Source organism: Lycorma delicatula, chromosome 4, assembly GCF_047948215.1.
Source record: "Lycorma delicatula isolate Av1 chromosome 4, ASM4794821v1, whole genome shotgun sequence".
Lineage (NCBI taxonomy): Eukaryota > Metazoa > Arthropoda > Insecta > Hemiptera > Fulgoridae > Lycorma > Lycorma delicatula.
This window is the reverse complement of record NC_134458.1, coordinates 178,831,505-178,858,210: the sequence shown is the minus strand read 5'-3', so window position 1 is coordinate 178,858,210 and position 26,706 is coordinate 178,831,505. Positions and strand designations below refer to the sequence as shown.

The 26,706-nt window shown below is 29.8% G+C and overlaps 1 long non-coding RNA gene across 1 annotated transcript; it reads right to left on the bottom strand.

Annotated features, from left to right (window-relative positions):
* Positions 1 to 4,166: 4,166 nt before the first annotated feature.
* LOC142324116 (uncharacterized) lies at positions 4,167 to 25,366 on the bottom strand. Its single transcript, XR_012756219.1, has 3 exons — positions 25,247 to 25,366; positions 13,783 to 13,934; positions 4,167 to 8,381 (listed from the first exon to the last, which is right to left on the bottom strand). It is a non-coding gene; the product is annotated as an uncharacterized LOC142324116 (long non-coding RNA).
* Positions 25,367 to 26,706: the final 1,340 nt, after the last annotated feature.

The following is a 26,706-nucleotide window of genomic DNA, read 5'->3' as shown; positions in this document are numbered from 1 at the left end:
TAAACATATGGAATAATATTAAGGTTACACAATATTAATGATATGCATTTAACATTAATGTTAAATGTATGAAGATACTAAATACAAAAAGTAATCACAAAATAGTTCTCAATTTTAGTTAAAGGGCATTTATAAAGGTTTTTTGAGCGCATATTTATGTACACATTGAATAGAATGCAGCCTTTTTTTTACTGATTTTTCAATTATTAAAAATTTTGAGAGAATAATATCTTTTATACCAAAGAAAGTCTTTTAATTGAATTTTAAATAGGTTGGTAAAAATATTTAAATTGATTACTTAATTTATTAAAACTGGCAACAGAAGCATTTAAAGATCTTTCTCGAAGCTATTGTGTTGAATATAGAAACCAGCTCTGTTTTCTGGTTTGGTAAAGTAATGTTATTTTTTTAACAATAAGTGGCTATTCTTTTTAACAAAAATTGCGCATTCATAAATATAAACAGAAGGAAAAATTAGCATATTTCATTTTTCAAAACTTTGTCTACACTGATTCATACTTATGGACGCCACACAATGATGATCTTAAAACTCACTTCTATATCTTGAAAACTGATTATGACTTTTTTTAGGCATATTAAACTTCAAAAGGGAATATATATATATATATATATAAAGATAATAAATATTTAATAATGATGACAAACTTAGTTGAGACTACAAAAAAAAACAGTATGGTTTGATTTATTACAAAAGTAAACCGTACGATCAACCCAAAAGAATTTTTCATCTAATAAAACACACAGAATTTTATTCTATGGTTAACAGGAATTCTATCATTATCATTAATGGGGATTCTATCCACGTGAATAGCAAAGTTTGAGCTTCTTAAAATATTTTGAAAAAGAATTGTTTAGATATTACAATATTTCATTTCTTTTAATAGTGGCTGCTAAAGAGGCTTGTAATTAATTGTATTTGAAGGCAAGTGGTTTCAAAATTCATTACTTTTCTTTTTTTGTTTCCTTGAATAGAATGCATTTTGGAATAGAATGGTTTGAATGTTATGTAATTTCAATTGCAAAAGTAAGATCAGGTGATATTGGTGATTCAAGGGGTCCCCACTCATCATGAAACCATTAAGGTTTATACTGCTTCCCAGAAGCACATTTAAAAATCACAACCTTTTAATGCTTGTTAATTAAGAGATTAAACTGCCTAAGAGTGTATAGGGCTTGTGTACATTCTCTCACCAGTTTTGAGTTTCCCTGAAGATATATAAAACACATTTTACATAAGCTTGGTTTATACATTAAGAATATAAATAAATAAAGAATGTACTTTGGCCCAGATTAACAGTAAAGAAATTTTTTTTAAAATAATAGTCTGAATATCGCAGCATTTCAATTTTCATTAGCTGAACATTATTAGAGAGGATTACACACTGGAGCAAGGAGACTCTTAAACTAGACTCTTGGGACACCAGCAAATTTTTTGTTTGTCTCCGAACATAGAAAAAATTTAAAAAGAAAGTCTATATTCCAATATTTAAATTCTTACTTTTTAACTGAAGAGTTATAGAAGATAGATGGCTTAGGAGGCATCAAGAACCTGAAATTCTTTATGTTATTACGGTATACATATTTTTTTTAAAATAAAGAAAAAGGACAACTTGAGTACTGCAATAATTTTACTTTAATTTAGAGATAAGAAAAATTAAGGATGCCAGGACCTAACACTAACAGCATTGATTTCTTACCACCTTCCAAAAACAAAAGTAATACATTTTTTTTTAATGCTGTTTAAATTTTGCAATATGTTGAGATTTTGTTTATTTAAGAGAGCTAAAGAGGATAAAGAAGTTTAGCAGTATAGGGCCTAAATTACTTTGAAGCCATTAATTTTTTTATTTTTCTCTGGTGGTAAATCTTTTTAAAATTATCATTTGCATATTACATAGTTATTTTTTTTTATTTTAAGACAGGAGATTAATTTTCCTGGAAATATTAAAGTAAAGGGTTATGAACTTAACCATTCATTGAAATTTATATAGTTCCACAGTAGCAGAACACTTGTTTAAAAATCAAAAATATCATTACCTTGATGAATTTATACTGAAGAACACATTTGGTGAGTTACAATCTTCATAAGAAATACTAAATTTTTAAAACGACACAAGTCAGTATAATAAAAATTTTAGTATTTTAAATAGCAATGTTATATGTAAAAAGTTTATTTGTAAGCTTTGTTAAAAGTAACTAGCTTTTTAAAATTTCCATTAACTCATATAATTCATATTTCTTATGAAAGAGCTTCCATATGGTAAAGATGCTGAATCCAAACCTGTTTATACTTTTCAACTTTTTGTAATGACATAAATGTTTAAATTTTTGCTAATTGTTTTATTTTATCACATAAGGTGATATAGTAAAACTGGTCTCAATGGTGAAAGAGGAAAAATTCCAGTGATGGAGAGAGCAGGGTAGATAGCCTGATAAACTTTGGAGGCAGAGATATAGCAGTCCCACCATCAATATTATCCTGTTTACCCTCATAATTCAGCCAGGGGGCTCAATCTGTTATAAATACTAAACCTCAAAAACAACTGCAGAACAACATATCACAATTCAAACAGAAAATATAAATTAATAGTATCTTTTGCTTTATAATGTACTTATACATCCAGTTTCATTTTAAAGTAGTCATTATATACATTTTCTGCAGTTCATATATTAATTTTTTTTTTCATTTCATGATTCAGTAAGTTATTGAATTTAAATAAAAATGTGATGGCAACATAATTACTTTTTTTGTAACAGTAACTGATATGTATGATAATAGTATCGCAGAAATTTATATTCTTTAAAGAAAATGCATTTATGTAAATGTGAAAAGAATTGGATGCATGTACAAATTAAAAATTTGTTAAGAAAATGCTATTTTCATAATTATGCCATAGAAATCTATAGTAAGTGTGCACCAAATGAAAATCAGTTACAATTGTGGCTATTAGTTTTCCTAAGACTGATGATTCACAACTCTGAAAATTAGCGAGACAACAGGTATATTTATTCAGAAGATTCAACAATTTGTGTGATGGCTGACTTTTGTTTTATAAAGTACAACAAAATATCACATAAAACTACCTTGTACTTTTTAATAGAAGTTCCTTAATCCATAAATATAAAAATTACCACCATTGCAGATAATTAACACAAATATTTACAGTTTAGAAAAATAAGGGCAATATCCATAAATAGATAAACATGTTTTAGAAATGTTAGATTAACAATATACACAAATACCATTTTCACACCATTACTATTTTTAATAGCCTTGTTTTTAGTGTACTAATATGTACCTGATCTACATAAAGAAGTTTGAGAAAGTTTATTTCATCGACTAATAAGTCATTTCACTTTTATAATATTTAATTGTCATATTTTTATTTTAAGAAGTGTTTCTTGCTATAAATGTGATACTTGTAACTTATAATACTTTGGCTGAATCCCCCTCCCCCCATTAAGTATGATATCCAATGGATATCATAGCAGGATTAATAGGATATCCTATGATGTTGACTGTCATATACCATGATACTATGAGGCTCTGTAAAGCCTAGCATGTAAAAATGTCATGACTGAATCATAACCCAGAGATATGCTGATGGGATACATAGGAAATACCTACAGACATTCTAGAAATCTGATCTTTGTAATCCCTAGAAGTCATCTGGTATTGGATGGGTTCAATTTTGATGTATTCATGCAATATATGATATTTAAACATAATGGTGTCTACCTCTGCATTTTGTTATCAGGTAATTTGTAGAAGTTGTTTCTGTTGGGAATAATACATGTTTGTGTTGTTTTTTTCTGTTATTGAATGTTTATTTAATCCATCCAATGTGATATTTGTCAACAAGTTTATATACTCTTGAGCTATGGATTTTCTTTTAAATAACATGTTACTAGTGTTTAGCTATGTTGTATTAAAGTTCAATTAATTGCATTCTCTCAAGAATGCACAAGACCAACTGCTTCACTGTAATTAGGTCATAATGTTCTACAGCAATAATAATTTCCACATTCAGTAACTAAGGTTTTGTGTTGAATCCAAGAAAATTCATATTTCTAGTAACAATCAATATTCACAAAATCTTTAATTTAACATAATTTCATCACTAAAGAAAAAAATAAATAAAAAATAAGAAAAAAATCAATTTATTAATAAATGTCAAAAAGAAGCTCTGTATTTTTTTATTATAAAAATAATAGCTTAGAAAAAATAATAAACTAATAATAAAATAATAACTTAGAAAAACTGGCAGCCATGTACATCTTAAATTGGTAGCTAAAAAATGTTAAATTAAAAATGTTTTTTGATCAGATATTACAAGGTTGACAAAAATCAAGTTACTATAATATAGTACAAACAAACTTATATTTAAATAAATCAAACAGGCTACACTAGCACAAACAAAGTGGTCCCAAAGGTAGAGACAACAGCTATAGTCACAAAAAAAGTTTATTCTGAATCTACATTTACACATTTCTTTTCAAAATAAATCATACAGACTATATACTACAAAGGTGGTACAAAAAGTAACGAGACAACAGCTGTAGTTCAACAAAAATTTTTTTCATTCTGAATTTACATGTTCCTTTTCAAAATAGTTTCCCTCGAGTGCTTGATCCACTTTTCTCAACACAAAATCCAGGCTGTATTTCAAAAGCACTTTGCAATTCACTTTCAGGAACAGCAAATCACACTGAGCTAGAGCTAGACCTGGGCTGAGAAATTTGCAGACACTGACATGGGGGATGTGTATTATGATGCAATATCTTAAGCATATTGATATACTGGTGAGCATTTATCTGTACCTAATGTTGGTCTACATTATCATGTAGACATCATACCCAGGTTGCATGATGAAATTTTTTTCAGAGGTGGTGAAAAAGTTGACTTCCATTGGGAGCTTTGACATCCAACTCATCAACAGTTACCACTCTATGAAAAAGGTTTGTTCTTTCTTTCTTACAGCAACCCAACAATGCTTCACAGACAAATATATGATACTAGATTTGATCAGGTGTTAAAAACCTCAGACCCAAATAACACACATGTTTTACATGCATCTGCTATTTCATAATATTGTGTGCATTTTTTTTACATGTGTTGCAGTTCCTTCAACTGCCGCACACCAATACACTTCTTGAATGATGGTCACTGTGTTCACCACAATCTTGTTAACATGCTCACATAACACTCTGTGGAATGCTTCTTTCAACATTTTGAAAGCTGCATTTTTTAACAGACACAAAAAAGAATCTCATAATGTTGATAGATAATTTTTTCAAAGGTAGGTGCGATTCTGTAAACAATCACGACAGCCAATGAATGACTACAATAAATTTGTAAACGACACTGGAAAGAAAAAATATCTGGGTACTTGTATGTATATAGGACTGCCACTTTGCATGCTTTTAATTCCCTATGAAAATCAGAATCATTACTTTTTGAACCGCTCTTGTAGAAAAACTGTATTTACATTAGTATTTGTATGATAAAAAAATGTTAATTAAGGTATCTCAAAAGTCTGAAAACAAAATATCTTTATAGCGTTGTAAACATTGACAGATATTAAGCAACCATAAAAATTAAAACTAAACCCCAATAATTTTTTCAAATCTTATTTGAAGGTTCGTGACAAATCAAACTTTTCCAAATTGAGGCCATTAGAAATATACATACAATATATGAAAAATTTTTATTTTTATTATTAGCTTTATCATTCTAAATAGTAACAATACATGAAAAATGTTTATTAGCTTCATCATTCTAAATAGCAGCTGTAATACTACATAGTACCTAAAATCTGCTCCATTTTCATTGTCATTTCTATTTCAGGAAATAATACGTTGCACTTACACGATTTGTTGTTGTGATTCTACATAGTGAACCAATTTAAAAGATTTCATTCAATCTTCATACATTTTAAGGAATTCAGAAGACAATGTAACAAGTTATAAACATGTCTCACTTCTTTGAACTGTTAAGTCATTCACATTGTTCTTTGTGAAGATGTTAAGCAATTTTAAAAATTCAAATGTTTTAATAGGTGCTTTTCAAGTTCAAAATTTATTTCTTACTTCATTTAAGGTTTAATCTTAACACATCGCTGTGTGGGATCATACCTGGTTATTACTCCAGTGCTAATTTAATATTTTTTTATTTGGGAAAATTTTTAAATCCTTTCTATTACAATAAAAAACACTTGTGCATCATCAGCACATTGCATCTATATTTTTGATATGCAGATAATGCTCATGCATGTAAACATTTTAATTTATAAACATAAAAAAGGATGGCGCATGGGTTTATTTGTTTGATGTATGTGCTCACTTATTTTAGCTGTTATTGGCACTGAGTGAACCGTGTGGTGTGTGTAGCACATGAATGACATACTTCTCGAACAAATTTTCAAACTGTTTATACTTCTTTATACAAACAATTTATATTTAATTTACTGACAAATGAATGACAATCATTCTGAAGTAGTCAGCTTGCAATTGGGTAGATCACCCACATCACTAATTCATTACATAAAAACAAGAAAAATGAAAGTGATAAACTAACACATGTCAATATTGTAATAGATAATAGTAGTGATAATTAAACTAGAGTGCATGATTTTTTAATTCGTGATTTTTTTAAGTGCGTCATTTACAGAAAATGTGTTTTAATCACTAACTGAAAATGAAACAACTTAATAATAGTCAACTCTTGACTTTGTCAACCAAACTGGTTGAAATTTTCACAACCAATAAAACATTTCTATTTGGTTGTGCAAATTTCAACCAGTTTAGTTGATACAGTCAAGGGTTAACTATTATTCATAAGTGGTTTCATTTTCCTTTAGTGATTTAACACATTTGCTGCAGATGACTCACTTGTGCATTGGTGACAAAATATGCGTTGTGCAGATGCACTTCTGAGTAATCAACTTGAAAAATCATGCACTCTTTACTAGGCAGATTATGTCGTTCCTTAGTTTGCTTAGTGAATTTATAACATGCTTGTCTTGTTAGAGTTTACTTATCACTAAAGTGTCTTCACAAACTATATTTTAATATATTTTGTAATTTAGAATGAATAATGCATCTCAAAAATTGAAATTCTTAAGACTTTTGAAATCCTTAGTGATATATATGTGCTAATAATAAACATAACATAAGCTCTAAATGTTAACTAAATCCCTAAACGTTAAGCACTAAACATTAACATTTTTGTAGAAAATAAGCACATAATAAATAAAACATAAACAGATCTCATTTAAATAAACATAGATCTTAATTTAGAATTCACAACAAAATCTGTTAGTTTTCAATACAAAGTTTCCATCTGAAGATTTCATTTAAACTGGTGAGCAAAGTAGGACTCTTACTAAAGGACTTTTGACAAAAATGACTTGTGAAGTTTGATTTTTGTCAAAAGTCTTTTAATCAGAGTCGTACTTTGAAGACTATTTCCATTCAAACTGATGAGAAAAAATGTAAATGTAATTTTTGTCAAAAGTCTATCAGATTTCTATTCTTCTTTTCCATTCATTCATACCTGTAAGAAAAAGTAGAAGGATTGTGAGTAATCAACTTGAAAAATCATGCACTCTTTACAGGCAGATTATGACGTTCCTCAGTTTGCTTAGTGAACTTATAGCATGCTTGTCTTGTTAGAGTTTACTTATCAATAGATTGTCTTTAAAAATTGTTTAATATATTTTCAAACAATTTATTCATTCTAATGAATTTTTTTATTGAGAATGAAACAATAAAGCATCTCAAAAATTGAACTTCTTAAGACTTTTGAGATCCTTAGTGATACATTAATGCTGTAATAACATACTAATATGCGCTAATAATAAACATAACATAAGCTCTAAATGTTAACTAAAGCCCTAAACATAAGTACTAAACATTAACAAAATTTGTGTAGAAAATACGCACATAATAAATAAAATATAAACACATCTCATGTAAATAATTAAACATAGATCTTAATTTAGAATTCATAACAAAATCTGTTATTAGTTTTCAATACAAAGTTTCCATCTGAAGATTCCATTCAAAGTGGTGAGCAATAAGTAGGACTCTTACCAAAGGACTTGTGACAAACACTTTTGTCACATACCCTTCAGACCGAGTAGTACTTTTAAGACCATTTTCATCTGAAGATTCCATTCAAACTGGTGAGCAATAAGTAGGACTCTTACTAAAGGACTTGTGACAAACCCTTCAGTCACATGTCCTTTAGACAGAGTTGTACTTTTAAGATTATTTCCATTCAAACTGATGAGAAGAAATGTAAATGTAATTTTTGTCAGTCTATCAGATTTCTATTCTTCTTTTCCATTCATTCATACCTGTAAGAAAAATTAGAAGGAATTATTTAAACATTTTTAAAAGTTGTCATCTTTAAAGTTATACACTCATCTAATGAAAAGATTAAAGAAATAGTAAGTCTGTATCCATTTGAGCAATAACACTAGTGTACAGAATAATAAAACTGACACCAGATAAACCATGAGTCCTCAAGGTTTAACAGGAGCCTTTTCGGTAGTTGCTGAAAAGATTTAATGCTTCAAATCTTTATGATAAATCCTAAAATCTAGTTTTTTCATTCTCATTTCCATTTTAGAAAATAATCAAGTTGCTTTTACATGATGTTTGATTCTACAAAATGTACCAACTTTCATGACCTACAAAATCCAATTTAAAACATTTCATTCAACTAAGGTCAAAGTCATGATGTTGGCCTTAATGTCAAAAATAAAAACTTACTAAAGACTTTAATTACTGAAAAGTAAAAGCAACAGATAATACAGGAATCATTTTGGAGGAATGTGTCTCTCAATCTAGTTCTCTAAATAACTTTTAAATACAATTGTGTCCAGTGTGATAAAACATCAACAGTAAATTAGATATTTGAGTAGAAGATAATCAAGAAGCCATAGGTCATTTGAAGTAATAATATATATATAAGAATTATGATATTCTAAGATTTAATCTGTAAAATATCACACAACTACTTAGTATAGCATAATTTAAAACAGAAAATGCATATGCAAATATATTTGCTGTTATGCCTGTGGGCAAGATGGATTCTTTTCACAAACCTGAATTTCAGGTATTTCTAGTTCTTTTCAACTTTGAGGGGATAAGACATTATGCATTTTTTTTGCTGCTGCAATTGCAAAAACAAAATTAGCATGCCACAGAAACTAGAATGCTGATTGATGTTCACTGTTTTTGGATATTTTAGTGCACTCCACTAGAATAATAAAGAGGATAGCTGATTACACAACAGGAGAAAGGTATATACAAGACAGCTAATACATAGATTGATTGAAGGCAACCAAAAACAGGGAGTTACAATACTCCCTATCATTGCTGTTTTTACTCGGAAGTAAAAACAACAGCGAATTGAAAAAGTTACAAAAAAGAATAATGATAAAATGGTTTTAAAACTCAAGGTATGTCATTTATAACTTAAATTTAGTAAGTTATGTCTTGAAATCAACATACAGTAATGCACTATTGCATATGTATTTCTACAATTGTTAACACTAGTTAACAATGTACACAGAAATTACTCAATTCTTAGTTATACTTACAGAAGGGAAACGTTGGCCAATAGCTGTTATTTAAAAATTTTCCATAAAAAAAATTTCATGCCAAAAGAGTGGGTGAACCTGCAAGCCAGGGAATCACCACTCCTGGAAACTAAGCACATTCTTCTGCATTATCAAGGAAAAAATTATTGTACTTAGTTATTTTACTATTATTTTAGTTTTATAATACAATTATTGTACTAGTTTCTTTTGGCAGCCAAAGTTTCAATACTGTAAGGATACAAGTAAAACAAATGGTTATATGAACAGCTGATTTATATTAGGTATTACTGTTTTTAGTCTACTGTTGCCACGTTAGATGTAAACAAACAAGTTTTTGTTGGGCGTTACAAAAATGAGTAATTATGAGCAATGTTGTGCAATCAAGTTGTGTTAAACTCTTTGAGAATGCTACTGAAACTTTTTCAAAATTGAAAAGGGTGTATGGAGATGACACTATCTCAAGCCCAAGTTTTTAGGTGTTTAAAGCATTTTCAGATGGCTGGGAATCAGTTACAGACTACACTCCATCCTCTGGAAGACCGTTAAATGTCAAAAGGTGACGGACAATATTGACGAATCAGAGACTTGATATATTAAGACAGGCAATGACGATTAACTGTCAGAATGATTGCAGAACAATTAAATTTGAACCCACAGCCCATCAAATTTTGACAAATGAATTGGACATGAAAAGTTTTGCAAAATTAGTCCCAATAAACCTAACAGAAAAACAACAGGGTGGAAGTGTCCTGCATTCTTCTACAGCAAATTTAAACTGATCCTGATTTTCAAACAAATTTTATTACTGGTGATGAATCTTGGATATCTGAGAATATTTACAGAGAAATTGTTGAAAGACTGCAGAAAAGAGTTGCCCACGTGAGACGCGTTAAAGAAAACAGGATGCTGCATCATGACAAAGTACCTTGTCACACTGCACTCTAATGAGTTTTTGGTAAAGTAAAGCATTCCTGTAGTTCCTCAACCACCTTATTCACCTGACTTGAGTGTCTGTGAATTTTTTCCTGTTCCTTACTTTTTACACCTGAAAGGACACCACTTTGAAACAATAGAAAACATTTTAAAAAATGTAACCGACCATCTGAAGGATATTCCAGTTTCTGAGTTCCAACACTGCTATGAAGAGTACGAAAACCATTTGAAGCATTGTGTGGCTTCCCAAGGGAACTATTTTGAAGGTGATAGAGTCCTTGTATAATTAGATTGTGATTCTGAACCAGTCATTACTTCATTCACAGACCTCATTGTCTGTATATATAATATAATATATATATATATAGTTAAAAAATACATGCCATGTTATGCTTAACTATTATGGTGTTGACTATCTTATATTGAAATTTTCTATTATATAAAAATAATAAAAACTATAAACAGCATTAATTAAGTTAAAAAGAAATAGTAAAGTATTGATACACCATGTACTACAGTTGCATATTTGATCAAATGATTTAACAACAAATACTGATCCTGATTTTCAAACAAAACTTGTCTTTACCCAATTCACCATATCCACTAGTGCCTTTTTGTGCTATCTCAGCTTAGGAAACAGTCTGACATGGCAATAGAACCCTTGTGCATCCGCAGAAGCAAAACCAGGTTTAAACATAGTGTATGAAGTAAGCATTTGAGGGCTAATATTTATGGTTGTACCTTTTGCTAACAAAAATACTATGATTACAACAGACAAGTGTTTTATTGAAGTACCTTCCCCTAGTGCTGACTGCCTTTAATAAAGGCTAAGTTAGTGTAGTTTAGAAAACATCACCATTCTCCATTCTATTCATTCATTAATAGTAAGTGATAAAATTAAAATGCAAAGGATTACTGGAAGCTGAACCCTACACAATTGTTCCAGCATTCATTTTATTTGTCTGGGTATAAATAATCAGTTAAAGAATGTTAAAATTTATAATTCACAAATAAGCAGTGAATGTTTTACAAAATTCTTTGCATCACCATTTTCAATACAAAAAATTCAAGATTGATAACCTTCAAAATCATGGGAGCACGTGTCAATGTTGCAGATTTAGGCAGTATTAAAAAACTGAAGAGAATTTTAACACAAAATCACAGAGGGTGCTGTTATTCTCTGTCACATACTGTTACAGTAACATTTTCTTGAAAGCTTGGACAAAAAAAATCTTCAGCAACCAATCTAGAACCTTCAGATTTTTAGATTTCTCTCAATAAAAAAAAAATAAAAAAAGAACACCTTCATGAAAATATATTTTCAATCTTATATCAACTCATATAATAAAAAGTGGGTTATATTTTTATCAGAAGGTTTTCATAATTTTGTTATGTTGTGAGAAAATAGTTCAAATATAAATCACCAAAATTCAAATTAATGTCAATAATGGAAGTATGTATGTCAATAAAAATAACCATTAATTACATGCCAATGGAAATATTTAGTGAAGTGTGATTGACAGCATTGCGTTCTGCATAACAACCTCTCTGTAATCTACGTTTTTGGATTTTTGATAACTCCTTTAGTTTTCATGTTGGGTGCAACATGTTGAAGTATTAATGCTGACTTTTGAAATTGTGATTTTCAGGAGCAATGATACGTAACATTTTGTGTGAAACAAGGGAAAACTTTCACAGAACTTTTGAAACAAGCTTATGGAGATGATGCTCAATTGAAGATGACCCTCAATGAGGAAGGCCTTCACTTCCAACTGATGATACCCACATTCAGAAAATCAATGATCTGATACATGCAAATCACTGATCGACTGTCAGGGAACTTTCAGAAGAGGTTAGCATCTCAATAGGAGATCATGCCATGACATATTGACTGAAAAATTGAACATGCACAGAATTGCAGCAAAGTCTGTTCCTCATCTGATGACGAAAAGCAGAAAGAACGTAGAGTGGACATTTGTCAGCAACTTCTGACAAGCCAATGGCGATGAAATATTCATGCAAATGATCATAACAGAAGATAAAAGCTGGGTTTACAGCTAGCTATAACATTGAGACAAAAGTTCATTCATCCCAATGGATTGGCAAAGGATCTCCACACTCCCAAGAAAAGTGCATCAATTTCAACCCAATGTCAAAGTAATGTTCTCTTTTATTTTAATGGAATTATGCATTTTGAATTCTTGTCTTAAGGTGTAACTGAACAATGTGTACTATGCAGGTGTTTTACAACAGGAAAAGATCTGCAAAGAGACCAGACTTGTGGCAACATAACTCATGGTTTCTTCATCATGAAAATGCACCTACACATTACACTCAACTACGTCAATTTGTCAGTTTTGTGCCAAAAATCAAATGACTGTCCTCCCTGAGCCTCCCTACTTGCCAGATCTGACTGCTTGTGATTTATTTTTTCTGAAATAAAAATCAGTGATGAAACGAAGCCGTTTTGAGACTATTGATGGCATTAAAGCAAATCTGTGACAGACCTTAAAGACCATTTCAAATGAAGCTATCCAGGACTGCTTCACTAAATGGAAACACTGCTGGGAAAAGTATGTAAATAGGAGGCAGGAGTACTTTCGAGGGAACAAGTGCCAATAATCTGTAAAATTAATAATAAAGATAAAAAAAATTAAGTTAATAAGGTCATTTTCTGAAAAGACTGTTTTAAGGGCTACAACAAAAACTACAATAAAATGTTAAACAGAAAGAAATTTATGAAAAAGAGCCATTAAAACCATTAACTTTACATACTCCAATTTAATTCAACAAAATCACATACAAATTCAAATGGATAGAACGTAACTACCTATATAATGTTTTTAATCATTACATTAAAAAGTCGACATCACAATGTCGACTTAAAAAAATCTCATCATTCATAATTTACTTACACTAAATAAAAGCCTGCTTGCTCAAAGTAATATACTCTTAAAATGTGTAAATAGAAATATAAAACAGTTTTAAGTTTTGCCAGAAATTACAAAGGAAATGTCATCTGTATATAAAGAATTGATTATTTTTAAAAAATATGAATATAGTAAATGAACAGTTTAGGACAATAATGTTACTCTGAACATAACCTTTAAGTATAAATTTGGTGAGTAAACAAAATCATTTCTCATGTACGGAAATGGTCATTTTAAACGTCCCTCCCATGTCATTTTAAATCCATTAAAAAAAAAGTCATACTTACAAAATCATCTACTTTCAACCTTCTTAAAATTAAGCTTCTTATTTTTAGACGAGTAAGTGTAACAATCACCAGATAAGAATGTTTTACCAAAATAAAAACATATTTTACTCTCCATATATAAAGTACTGGAGTAATGTAGTAAGTACTCTAATCTGAAAAAAATAGAATTCCAAATCATTAATCACACTCAGCAATGATTAATACAGCAAGACAAACACTTGTTTCATAACATATTTTTTTCTTTTTTTGTTTTTTTTATTTTGCTACAGAAATTGCAATAACACATGACTGAACTAGAATGACACAGTGTAGAGCTATGATCTCAAAGGCAGCTAGCTAAGGTTGAAGTACACTCATGTGAGCAGAGCACTTTTCTCACAATTTACTTTTACAAGATACTTAATGAAGGGGAAAGATATTTACAATTTATAAACAATTCATTGCTACAGAATAATTACATAACAAAATAAAAGGCAAACATCAGGTGCAACCTCCTATAAAAACACAATTTTTTATTTTATCACAACTTTTACAAATTTGAAAAAAATTACCAATGTACAAAAATAAATACAAAGTTTTTTCTAGTTTTAATATATTTTAGTACTTTTTTTTATTACTATGAAGTTTTAGTAATTTTCATCACAAAATTCAACTTTATGTTATTGACGTCAAACTTTTCTACAGGTTATGAAATAGTATGCAACAGGAATCAACTCATTAAATTAGTGATCAATCCAGGTCAGCACAGTTTTTTTTTTTATGCAACACATTTTAAAAGTTTAATCTGATCTTGAAGTCATGTACAGCAAAAGTAAGTAGCTTTATAGAATTTTTATAACAATATCCATAAACTTTATTATAAAAGAATTCAACTCTTCTAGATTGTTATAATAAAAATGTATTTTTCCTGAATAATCTGTAAATTCCAAGAAGAATAATGTGAGTATACTAACTCTTTTAGAAACAACCATCAGATAATGCCTTTCATTTCTAGTTGAAATACTTTTTTCCTTAGCTATAATTCAATATAACTTTTCCTTTCCTGCTTATAGCAGATTCAGTTTCTTTTGTATTCAGTCATTGACTGGTTTGATGCAGCTCTCCAAGATTCCCTATCTAGTGCTAGTCATTTCATTTCAGTATCCCCAAATCCTACATCCCTAACAATTTGTTTTACATATTCCAAATGTGGCCTGCCAACACAATTTTTTCCTTCTCTACCTGTCCCTCCAATATTAAAGCGATTATTCCAGGATGCTTTAATATGTGGCTTATAAGTCTGTCTCTTCGTTCAGCTATATTTTTCCAAATGCTTCTTTCTTCATCTATTTGCCGCAACACCTCTTCATTTGTCACTTCATTTGTCACCAATCTGATTTTTATCCTATAGCACCACATTTCAAAAGCTTCTAATCTTTTTTTCTCAGATACTCTGATCGTCCAAGTTTCACTCACATATAAAGCAACACTCCAAACATATACTTTCAAAAATCTTTTCCTGACATTTAAATTAATTTTTGATGTAAACAAATTATATTTCTGACTGAAGGCTCGTTTCACTTGTGCTATTCTGTATTTTATATCACTCCTGCCATCTTTAGTAATTCTACTTCCCAAATAAAATTCTTCTACCTCCATAATCTTTTCTCCTCCTATTTTCACATTCAGTGGTCCATCTTTGTTATTTCTACTACATTTCATTACTTTCATTTTGTTCTTGTTTATTTTCTTGCAATAGTTATTGTGTAGGACTTCATCCATGCCATTCATAAAAAAACAAAATAATTATACATTTTCATGAATTATTAAAAAATTTCTCCTCTTAAAACAAAGGGAAATATTCAAACAAGTGAGATTTTCCATTACATAAGCTTTAGGTTAAATATTTATAACGTGTTTAATTATATTTAGTATATATGAATAAAGAAAAATAAAATTAGAATTGTATTAGACATTCAAGTACTTAGAATGATAAAACATTGAAGTAGTACAACTAAATAAAGAGTAACAAAACTTCTATTCATTAATTAAGTAAAAGAGAGTTTCACTTACCTAATTGAGTTTTCATAAACTTGACGCGATTCTCTGGTATAATAAAGATCTATTTCACTGTTATATATTGGAAAAAAAAATTATTTAATGAACATTAAAAATAAATTGTTTCACTATGAACTCAAGATATAAAACATTTCATTTCATTATATACAGAAATTAGTGTAAAAAGTTCTTTTTGATCTAGGTTCTCTCCTTAATCAAAACAAAATAAGTTTTATCAAGTCGGGAAAATCATGTGATGATTTTAAACTACTCTTTAGCAGTTTCTATTCTGCAGTTAAAAAGATATTCCACCTGTGTTAATTTACCAATCCGTATATGTAAGAAAAATAACAAAACTGAAATTTTCATATTTTAGCAATGTTTGTCCCAGTAGTTTAAAAAAAGCAGAAAAACAATTTACCTGTCTGAACTGTTAGATCACAAAAAAATATAAATTTTCAACGACCATATTTTAATTGGAAACAGAACAATAATAGAACAATTAATACATTATTAATAAATCATAGTAGTTAGACAAAATCACGTTAGTTCAACTAAGTGATGGATTAAGAAAAAGAATATTAAAGAGCTTTACCAATAGCAGGTACCTCACAGTCAGTATTTCTAGCTTTTTTAGGTCCTTGGGATAATTCCACAGTTGCATAGGGTGCTACTCCTAACACCACAATAAAGTAGCTGCCAAGCTGGCTACCAGCAGAAGCCAGCCACTATGGCATCACAGATAGAATAAGGGTGGCCAACTCAACTACATGGTACTGGCCCAAGGAAAAGAAAGGAAAGAGGAAGAAGGAATTCTACCCAGAGATATCAAATCAAATTTGTTGAATGAGATAGTTTACAGTCTTGCCCAGAGCACAGGTTTGCTCATAGGTCCAAGTCATACTAAATTTTCTTTCTTTTTTTAACAAACAGGTATTTTAAAGTTACAAATTGCATCTAAAAGTGATGCAATACCCACAAGAAAAAGACAAAGGAAATACCTAACTATGGAAACGAACCTTTTCACAATTCCTCTAAACTACAATGGATCTTAGCAAAATTCACTGTCAAGTTGTAGTCTTTGCCCAAAAAATAAATTGCTTCTTCATACTTCAGGTGTGGTGCATTTCCAAAACAAATCCAAGGTGAAAGAAAAAATTGACAACAGATTTGGAAGAAAATTTACCAACACATCTAGATGTTAAAGTGTTTTTCTGGGCCGTTTCAAAAATCTGAGATCCCATTTGATTTGATGAGGTACTGCAATCAACAGAAATAAATATGCATGCACACTGTTATGCATCCACCTGTTATACTGATAACAGGAAACTTTGGAGATTATACCAAACAATATTTTTTTGCCCTATTAGCTGCTAATAAGTTACAAAGACCATTTTTTCCCAACTTCTTTCATTGAAACAAAGAGAATTGTTCCAACATAGACAATAAACATATGTGTTTAATAATAACACACACTCAACCTACTCTCAGGGTTAAGTTGCTCATCTGATAACTTAATCCCCACAATTCAGAGTACAATCAATATTATTGTAATCACTGCCTAAATAATAAATAAAAAATAAACTTAAAAATAAATAATAAACTTAAAAAAATTTCAATTGTGGAAAACGATGCAGTAACCAGAATATTAAAAAATAATGAAGAAATTAGAAGCGATTTAAATAAAGTAAGGCACAATGTAATTAATTAAAAATTATGTGAATAAATGGATGTAGAGGAATGGACTTTACAAAATGTGATTATGAATGATTAAAAAAGTACAAATCAGAAAGATGAAAAAAAATGGAAACAAAAAACAGCTTACGGTGGCAAAAATTTTGTGCATTACATGAAACAGCAACAGTAATGGAACGCAATATGATGTTCTAAAACTTAAAAACTGGATTGCACTACAAGTAATGTTTCAGTGAAAAATTTTTTAAATAAAAATAAACAGGAATTAACTGAAATCAGTAGGATTAATATGCTATCAGGGTATCCTGGTCATTTAATTTATTTTAAGTAAAAAACAGCAGCTAAGGTGTGTTTTATTAAAAAACAAAATCCAAACCCAACTTAACTGAGATTATTCATTTAGCTCAAAAAGTTAGTCAACTCAAGGAAAATATTAACCACTATTACTCTACCTACCTCTTATCACCTAGTCTGTAATTCAAGAATTACTTAATCTTTTGTAAACATTTGAAGAATTCATAATATCTGACAATAAGTAAATGACAATATTGTTAAATGAAAAGAGAGAGACTATGCAGAGGATTATCACACAGTAAACCAAATCAATCAGAACTCCATGGGAAATAATTAAAGGAGAAACAGGCACGATTCTCCTTCATTCAATAATTACCTTAAGAACAGGTAAGTACAAAGTTTTCTTTCAGTAGCTAATAGCTTAAAATTAATGCAAAGTTTGATTTTTTTTATATATTAAATGAAATGTTTACATATGTTTATGTAAATGTTTTACATAATGTTTACATGTTAAATGAAATTAATTGTGATATGAAATGAAATGTTCTCTCCCCAACTGTTTTCACTAGGGAGGTTCCCTTGAACTATGTTTCATTATCATACTTAATGAGAGAAGAGATTATAAAATAATGCAACATTATACTTCACTATTTGTAACTATAATAAAAATTAAGCAAATATTTACAGTTTATTTTTACATTAAAGATCACACTACTTTTCAGTGGATTCTAAAGAAGCTAAATTAATGCAAAATAAAACCTTCAAAATGACAAATTGCAGAGAAACTGTTTAAGGCTGTACTACAAATAAAAGTGGTGTATAAACACTACTATTTATTAGCCAAAATTTAATTTGCTAAACATGTGTCTTAAAATATAATAAAGAAGATATACATTTAAAACACTTTGCACTGTAATAACAGACCAATTACAATAATCTTCATTTGTTTTATTAGCTTCTTTATTAATACACACTGCAATAACTTTAAGTGTATAATAGTTCTTTATTGTAAAAATTTAATGTCATTGAAGTTAAAACAATACTATTACTACAGTTATTAATGTATGTTTTTACAGTAAACAAAATATTTTCATATATATATTTTTTTAATGTGTACATTGCAAACTGCTCAAATAGTAAACAATAAGTAACCCCCCTCCATGCTCCAATGAAATGAGGATGATATGTATAACAAGTAAATGAGGAGTAGTCTTGTACAGACTCAGGTCACCATTCCTAAAGTGTGTGTTTAACTAAACCCCAACCATAAAAGTACACAAGTATCAAATGTTTGGATATGCATGGGGAGCATACCCGAACCCTGAGTAGGTATAGGCTCGGAAAGGGCAGCCCTCTTGGGAGGAGTGCTTTGGCCTTCTAGAAACATAAGGTCAGGATATTCCAATGCACCAGCGGGGGGAGGCTCATTCGCTGCCACAGCTCACAGGTATGACTGAGATAACGTCTATTAGGCAAATACTGGTCGCCCCTTGCCAAGTTTAAAGACGGTATGTAAAAATATAAGATGGTATGTAAATGTTTAATATTTAAATCCATATAAAAGCAACTAATATGTGGCTACTAGGATGTGAACCTCAGGACCTTTCACTTTGAAAATCAGCTGTTAAACTAATGATTTGAACTATGAATTAACTACTAAACCAGCCCAGTGGGCTGCAAAATAAAATTTACACAAATTTTTTTTCGTTGTTTGTGGGCATAAAACACCAAAATAATTTTTGTGGGTAAAAATAACTCCGAAATAAACTTTACAAGGTGTAAAGTAATATTAATCATATAATAAAAATTTACAACAAGCCAAGAAGGCAAATAAAACTCAAAACCAATACCACAGACAAAGTTGATAAAATATAAAAGTTAAAATAACAGATTAAAGAAAGTAAATAAAACTTAGGCCTAACTCAGATGGGTTGTGCAAAAATCCCCTCCCCGGATAGTAAAATTAAATACATAGAACCAAAAAATCAAATTGAAAATAAAGGTTAAAATTATTAAAAAAACTTTCCTTACAGAAAAACATATATGAGCATATTAAATCGTTTGCAGTAACCAGATACTATGCAAAAATATAGGCATGTAATACTCATCTCTTATTTTCCAGTTTTTAACCATCTTATTAGCCTGCAAATTTTCAATTTTGACTTACAGATTTTCAATTTCTTCCTTACAGACTAATTTTCATCAAGTGTAAGCTTACCCAAACTAACAATTTCAATTCCAGTCACTTTTTATCTTTTATTATTGCACATAAATTAGAACTTATTTATCTTAATAAAAACAGCTAAAAGTTAGACAGTTAAAAGAACGTATGTGTTCTATGACTTTTTTCAATTACAAATTCTCACATTTACTGAATAATTACTACAAAAAGTCATCAGCAGGCAATACTTCCAGTGCACTCTTCCTTTTGATTCTTCTCAATTCCATCCACTTTATCAACTTAAAATGGGTTATTACCACACAGAAGTTCTCTTTATAGTAGAACTTAAAATAACCTGCTGCGTACAGTTACAGTTCATTTGTATACCTTACCTCTATCACATTTTGCAACATCTTATATAGACCAGATCAATACTTAAAGTGAGCAAAGTCTGGATACAACCTAGTCAAACAACTAGATTCAGACAATTCATTTACAATTTTATATAAAAAAATTTGTTACGTTCCTTAAATTTTATATAGATAAATGATAAATATATTTTTTTGTTTTATTAACCTGCCAGTGACGTCTACTTTCCAGAACACCCTATCAAATGTTTTTTACATATACAAGATAAGTTAGAAAGTTAAATGTTACTTTTCAGTCAATTTAAGTAAGAAATTAAATATAAGTAATTGTAAGACTAAAATGTATAATACTTTAATATAGTATTGTTACTTTTTATCAAAATATTTCTGTTTTACATTCTTTTTTATGGAGTTATCTAAAAATTATTTTTCAAAGTATGTAGATTAACATTTTGAAACCATTAAACAAGTAATGAGTCAAGAATTTCTTTACTACTATTGTAGTTCTCACCTACACAACATACAGAACATCTTAATGTCAGTAATAGAGCTTGTGTGTCTGTTGACCCAAAGTGCTAGCCAACAGAAGCTTAGCTACTGGTAGCTCCACCTCCCACTTCCCAAATCAGCTGATTTGGAAGTTGAGAGTTCCAGCGTTCAAGTCCTAGTAAAGTCTATTTTTACACAAATTTGAATACTAGATCGTGGTTACCGTGTTCTTTGGTGATTGGGTTTCAATTAACCACACATCTCAGGAATGGTTGAACTAAGACTGTACAAGACTACACTTCATTTACACTCACACATATCCTCATTCATCCTCTGAAGAATTAATCTAAAAGGTAATTACCGGAGGCTAAACGTGAAAAAAAAGAAGGTCCACCTCTCAAGGTAGAGAGTTTAAAGGTTATGAACCAGATTAAAAAGTTCTTCATAGAAATAGTTTCCCATGTTAGGGGATGGCTTCATAATAGCAAATGTATTCTTTATGAAGAGTGGCTGCAATCAACATTTATTTCCTATTTTAAAGGCAAATGATCTATAGGCAGAAAGTAGTGAAGCCACCACTCAATGATTCTGTAAGTACCATGAAGACATTAAATATGGGAGAGAAATGCAGAAAGCAACAGTACAGGTGAATTGTGGGCAAATGTGAAAAATGCCATAAAACAGAAGTTGCATAAACAGTTACATTTAGGGAAGAAGAATAAAGAAACTAGATTTCTGAATTACCAGAGATGAATGAACGGGAAGGATGGTAAGAGTTGTAAAAAATTGAATAGTAATTAATAAGAGTAACACAAAATGAAAAATGACTTGCAGATAAAAAAAAAAAACACAACCTACCTTTGAAAGTTTATATCTCAGGTATACTTTCTTAGACTTTGTTAATCATATAATAATTAGAATGAGCAACTTTTAAACAACAAAATCCATGCAGTTTCTTTTCTGACCCGAAGTTCATAAGTGGGAGAAAAAACAGTTTGAAGATAATAAATCTTTCACACAGGGAGCAAGTTTTCCGTAATGTTTATGGATTAAATGAGTACTATAGTAAAAAATATTTTTTTATTAAGTAATATCTGTTTTGCTGCCTGTAAATACAAAGTTGTATTAGTTGTACCTTGCCTCCAATTGAATGCAGAGGAGATTCAAATAATTATATCTGTTACGGCAAGCACAATTTTTTAAACTATTTATTATACATGCACAAAAATACTAAAATCATAAACAAAATGAAATATAGTTGTAATAACAGAGTGCAATAAAGTATTACAATATTACACAACACATCAGTTCAAAATAAAATAAAAATATCTAAGGTAGTCAGAATTTTAGTACAATACTTCAAATTCCACTTCAGCTTAAATCGCTTCACCTCATAGACTAGATGTATTCTGGATACATATAGTCATCCTGATGTTGATGGTGCTCAAGAGTACCAAAAATGTGCTGTTCTGGAATCCAGCAAGTGTCCTTTGTAAGGGGCAATTATTATTTATCATTTTATAAACTACTAATTATCAATTTATTCATTCTAACAAATTTAGTTGTAATTGTTATACTCTGAAAAAATACATAACATCAGTATTTTTGGATACGTTGTTTACGGTTAGAAGGAACTGTGTTTTTAGCGGTTTTGTTGGCTTCATCACTAGTCAACCCCTTTGAATAACAAAATACATTTTATATTTTAAATTATATTAAAAGTGTTTAATGCTGTAAATATTTAAGATTTTTGCCACCTGTCCCACAGCACCAAAAATGAGACATTTTCAAAAGCTTACGATTTGGCAGCCATTTTTTTTTTAATGAGGACACTAAGTACTACTAGCACCTAAGAGTTAAAAGGTAAAAAACAGGCCTGTAAACCTAATCCAAATTTTTTTTGGACACAAAATTTTTTGTAAACATAACTTAAGTAAACATTACAGATTTGGTTATGTTAACAAAATGAATTTTGAGTACACTAAGATGAAGTTCCATCTTTATTCTTTCCAAAAAGCCCTTTTTGACACTATGATGTAAAATAAGAATTCTGCAACTCATGGAAAGAGTGATGAAAATTGCTATTTTTACATGTTGGCACATTAGAATATAGTCTATTACTAAAGAAAAAGGTTTTTAAAAAAATAGTTTTTGTCACTACAAGACAGGTAGTTATCATATACCAAATATCAAAATCAAAAATAGTGATGCAGATACTTTGTAGTATTAAAATGGAATAACCCAAATGTTCTATAGAATGGAGTTTTCTAGAACATTTTAGAAAATAGATTTTTCAGTTCAGCCTAGAAAGTTCTACAATAGTCAAAATTTTCTGGAACACTGAAAATTTTTTTAAAGATAATGTAAATTTTAGAACATTCTTTAAAAAATCTAATATTCTGAAGCATTTGAATGTTTTTCCACCTTCAACTGTTAACTAGAAATTTCCATAAATTAAAAGTCTAGTCACATGCAAAAGATTAATTATCTTTGAACGGTTTCTTACCTCTATTAACCCACAGTGATGTTTTATGGCTGTAAGCAGAAGACATTTCCAAATAAAAATGTACATGCAAAAACTATTAATATAGTTTTTTAACTTAAATCATGCATTCATGCATAAAAACAACATATACATTGTGTTTTTGCTGAATTCTGCCACCAATCTAGTAAAAGAACACTAATTATCTCGTGAAAAAAAGCTTAAGCGAAAACAGCACAAGTCTCACAGAGCACACTAGAATCTGCTAACTATAGGTGATGATTTTGGTTATGTTTTACATTGAGTTCTTTTCATCTAAAATACACTGAATAATAATAGTAACAGTAGTAACATTAATGGTAAAAACAGCAATTTTGAAGAAGTAGTGCACCTTGGCAGGGAAAGTATAATATGGTTTTATTATAATATAAATATTTTTATTAATTTCCTTCTGAATTTTTGTCTGTAAAATTTTGTTTCAATTCACACGAATCAAGCCGAAAAACATGATGCACGCGCGTCTGTTACATATGCACGGTCATTGAACTCATATGACTGAAAGAACATCTCCTGCCATCTCTTGGAATTTATATGCAACTACGTGAAGACAAAACAAATAGCCAGTCACATTTAAAGACTCATATATGGGTTTCCGCCCTCCAGTGTAAGTACAGGTAGCCCATAGGTTTATGGGTTTCTGCTCGTGAAGGGCTAATACATGGGTCAAAAAACAAAATGCACTGATTACATTGTTTAATAGGCTTTTCACCTATAATAAAACAAAATCTGAGAAGGTATACCTGAGATAAGCCTCCAAAGATAGGCCAAAAATCATGATAAAATTTTTTTTACCAAATCTGGTGATGGATTTCTCCTGACATTCCAAATGCTTTGAAACCACGGGATCCTAGACATAATTATTCCCTTTTTCAAATTACAAAGTCTCATTCTGATTAAAGTACTAGATAAGGAATTATATAAGCTCAAACTTTTGACTTACAAAATGTTGCAACAATGTTTTAGCTGAATTTCAGCTGCTACATCCTAAAACCAGGTGCTAAAAGAAACCTGTGAATAACATATGTGAATTCAGCATAGAATGTTAACTGAAAGTATATCAAAAATAATTTTTATGTGTTCACAAACTAAGTACCCCTCTTTCAAAAAATCACTTATAGAAGATAAAAAGTTGCAATTTTGTGAAATGCATTTCAGACCATGGGGAACCTCCACCAAAAATTTGATATTTGGAGATGGTCAAGTAGGGACAATTTTCAAAACTGAGCCCCTTGACATGGAATGACCCTAATGAAAAATAACTAAGATTAATGAGATTGGAAAGCTAACCAGCTGGAACTGAGACTAAAAATAGTTTAAATCAAAAAATGCAATAATGTCTATAAACATATTAATGATTAATGTAATGAAATGTGCTTGTTGTTCTCATTTCCTTACAAGAAAAAGACTTGACTTATGATATAGTGCTATTAACCTTTTCAGCCAACAATTAACAACCCGCTAAACTAAGATAAATTTAATTCTACAAACTAAGGTTATACGAACACTGAGTTCTTAGAGATATTGTAACAATCAAAGAATTCTAATTAGTAACTTTATTTTAAGAACTTTTATAATGTAACTTTACAAACTTGCGCCTAATTGACGTAGGCCAGGCCTTACAGCATTCGAAATAAAGTTAAGTTTACCCAATTACGTAACATTCGAACGATAAACAGTAACAGTTATTGTAAGCAGATTCATTACTTTCGTCTGTATTATGAATAATTATCATTTGACCATTAAAAGCAAAAGGAATATAACTAACTGCAAACCTAGCCGTTAAACTGCAACAATCATAGCCACATGGTTTTTTTAAAACTTATTTAAAACCGAACAAACATTAAACAAAAATTATAAATAAATACATTTAACAATTACCTGAAATTAAAAAAGCTAACTCACAAAATAGAGATTAAAACACCGTAAGATATGTCTAACTGAAAAAGAATCAACGAAATGAGGTCCCTTTACAACTGGCACTGAGGTGGCCATGGCCACGGCATATAAATAACAATCAGAAGCGTATAAAGAAAATAATTTTAATTAATTGAAAAAATAGAAATAGTTTAGTCGGCAAGTAAATTTATAGCTAAAAAAAATTTATAATAATGGTAAATAGTACGAGTTAAAATATTAGGACAAGCTTCAAAATTAACCAAAATTATATAACTCATAAATATATTATGGCCAGCGCTGAATTCGAATTAGGATTGAGCAAGTAGACCGAATCTTATAGACGGATCTGAGACGGTCCGTCTATAAAATGACCTAATCTCAGTTAGATGGATATATAAAAGAAACAAATTAGTGTATACTCTGAATAAAACATACAGAACTAGTTACAAAAACCATATAAATAGTTAGACGGATCTAAGTACCAATGCATGATTATAAGTAAAAAAAAATTGGATATATCAGTGAAAATAATATAATTTAAGGGCAATATTTTTTTAAATAAATGTTAATGATTCAAACTACCAAAAATAGTTATATTTTATAAAAAAATTTAAATCATTTCATTCCACAAGCATGCAAATGACAATTTCATGTATATTTACTTTTAAACACATTTGAATACTAGACAATGGATACTGGTGTACTTTGGTGTTTGGGGTTTAATTAATCACATATATTCATAAAAATAAAAATTGACAGGGTCATCTACAAAAGGGGAAATGAACTTTCTAACCTGAACAGCTCAATCAAATTCATCTCAAATACAAAAAGCATAAACTCAACATCAACTGCCTTATTTTTGCAGACATCATTCTATTGTCTGAAAACATAGAAAAAGAAAACCATAGCCCAACAACTTGAATTTTTCAAATAATGATAACTAAATCTGACCCCCAAATTTCCTCTGAAAAAACACAGTTCATTACAAATATTAAAGACTCTCCTAAACTTATTCGAAACAACTACAATCAAATCTCTAAAGCCACCAAATTCAAGTACCTCGGGGAAAACAGTTAACTCTCAACATCTCTGAGAAAGAAGTAATGAATGAACAAGTACACAAAAAGGAAATTGCATACCAACTCACCTGATATATTAAAATAAGAATGCATCTACATCAATCCCAAGATCCACCACCACTACCTGACCATCAACCAGTTGCTTGTATGCAGCAGAATGCCTGGGACTGACCACTAGTAAAACATGACACCCAAGTAGCTGAATACAAGGAAAAAAGATCCCTAGATCTCAGATACATAAAACTAATGATAATTACAAACTCCAAACCAAAAAGGAATCCTACACACAATGTGAAAAACTCACCGATATAATCTCACAATACTAGACCCAACTCTATGGCCACATTTCTTACATGAATAACA